Source organism: Salmo trutta, chromosome 20, assembly GCF_901001165.1.
Source record: "Salmo trutta chromosome 20, fSalTru1.1, whole genome shotgun sequence".
NCBI classification, from domain to species: domain Eukaryota; kingdom Metazoa; phylum Chordata; class Actinopteri; order Salmoniformes; family Salmonidae; genus Salmo; species Salmo trutta.
Window position 1 is genome coordinate 8,884,590 of NC_042976.1, and position 2,507 is coordinate 8,887,096.

Genomic DNA, 2,507 nt, shown 5'->3' on the forward strand with positions numbered 1-2,507 from the left:
CCGGTCTCTGTTGTAGTTGGGCCTCTATGCCTCATGTTCATGTTGCTATGTCTCCCTTGAGTGGGATTACAGTGAGATCAGTAGTGTTCTGTTCTACAGTACTATAAGAGAGTGTGGATAGGGCCAGTCTTTAGCTTTGTTTTGCAGTATTAATTGATCCCACAGGTATTGGTGCCTGGAAATGAATGATTTATGCCACCTTTAAATCTCTATTTTCTATATTATTTTGTTTGTGCTTGAACTAATGGATATGACTATGCCACAAAAGGGGAATGTTGGAGATTAAATAAATTGGAGGAATATTACAGAGAATCATTTTACCATCTGGGTGGGGGCCTGTATTCTGGTGAGATTATAGGGTCAGGTTTCACAGCATCAGATCACTGCACTAATCCCAATGTGGATAGCCTGCATTGACCCAAATAAACAGGCAGGCCAAGTGAAGAGGATCACTCTGGTGTGTCAAGGCAACTACAAACAAAATGACAAGTCATGCTTTTTGTTTGGGGTGTGTGACTGTAACCATGTCAGAAGTGTCTGCCCAGCAACAACACTGTCTGGTTACACCACCAACACCTGAGCCCCACTGGAGGTAGAGGAGGGTGTGGTTAGTTACAGTAACCAGCAGAGGGCCTCTGAGACAGTTATCTCCCTGATCCATCCCTTGCTACTCAGGCCTGGACTGTACAGAGGACCAACAATAATCATAAGGGGATAGCATGAATCTTCTTGACTGTGTCTAACAATGAAGCAATACAATGCAACATTCCCAGAATTGTCTTTTAAAAAGTCTCTCTCCATTTGTCTGTATCTGAACTGCTGTGTCTCAGTTCATGGGAACTGCTAAATGATAGGTACCGGACAGGGAGTTTGATATCTTCTCTGCTCTGATTTTCTTTTGAGGGGGGGTTGGTGCTCTCCAATGATGGGTCATCGACGCTTGTCACCATTGCTTTTTATATACACTAGATGACTGACGGGGTTACCATGGAGGCCACCATGCCGCCATCTTGGCACTCCGCCATTGTAAAATAATATTTTGGAAGCTGTAGAAATGCATCTATTCATGTGTACATTTGTTTTTGCCACTTTTATTCTATTACAGACACCTTAATGCATAATTTTAAATTATATGTGAGATAAACATAAAAATAGATATAAACGTATCATTCTTTTTTTTAAGTTCTGTTACTTTCCCCCCTACAAAAAAAATATAATTAAATACATGTAGTTTTGTTTAGAGTTTTTTCCCTCTGGTTGCACATGTGACATGCTGGTCGAAATGTGGTAAAACTGATTTAAGGTTGCCTGCATTAAAGTCCCCGGACACTAGGAGCGCCACTTCCGGATTAGCATTTTCTTGTTTGCTTATGGCCTTATAGAGTTGGTTGAGTGCGGTCTTAGTGCCAGCATCGGTCTGTGGTGGTAAATAGACGGCTACAAATAATATAGATGAAAACTCTCTTGGTAGATAGTGTGGTCTACAGCTTATCATAAGGTACTCTACCTAAAGTGAGCAATACCTCGAGACTTCTTTAATATTAGACATTGCGCACCAGCTGTTATTGACAAAAAGACACACACCCCCACCGCTCGTCTTACCAGAGGTAGTGTCTCTGTTCTACCGGTGCATGGAAAATCTCGCCAGCTCTATATTATCCGTGTCGTCGTTCAGCCACATCTTGGTGAAACATAAGATATTACAGTTTTTAATGACCCGTTGGTAGGATAATCGTAATCGTAGGTCATCAATTTTATTTTATTTGTAACTTCTGATGTCCAGAAGTTATTTTCGGTCATAAGAGACAGTAGCAGCAAACTTTTTGTACAAAATAAAACTAACAAAATAGCACGGTTGGTTCGGAGCATGTAAAACGTCAGCCGTCCTCTTCGGCGCCATCTTATCACTGATCAAGCTGTTTAATCAGCTTCTTGATATGCCACACCTGTCAGGTGGATGGATTATCTAGGCAAAGCAGAAATGCTCACTAACAGGGATGCAAACAAATTTGTGCACAAAATTTAAGATAAATACGCTTTTTGTGTGTATGGACAATTTCTGGGATTTTTTATTTCAGCTCATCAAACATGGGACCAACACTTTACATGTTGCGTTTAGATTTTTGTTCAGTATACATTGATTTGCTTTGGAATGTCTAGCCAGCGTATTATGATCGCTAGCTAGATGTTGGTTTAGATAAACAAATGTAGTTCGCAAGCTAGTTAACTAAGTTAGTTGCGTTACCGCTGCTCGACTTCTTAGTAAGGTAACCGATTAAATGTTGCCCCAGCAGCCTGTGTTTGCTTGTAGTTTGCACATCTAGGTACTGAGCACCACACCATGACTAAACTTTACTGTTGTCTACACAAAAGAAAGTAAATAGTGATTCACAAGCTGATGTTTTATAAACAAGTGACTGGTCCAGTGAGTAACGCTAGCTACCTGTTGACACCCATTCTCAAAGGGATCCACCTTCGACAAGGGCGTTACTACGTCCTGAAATTGC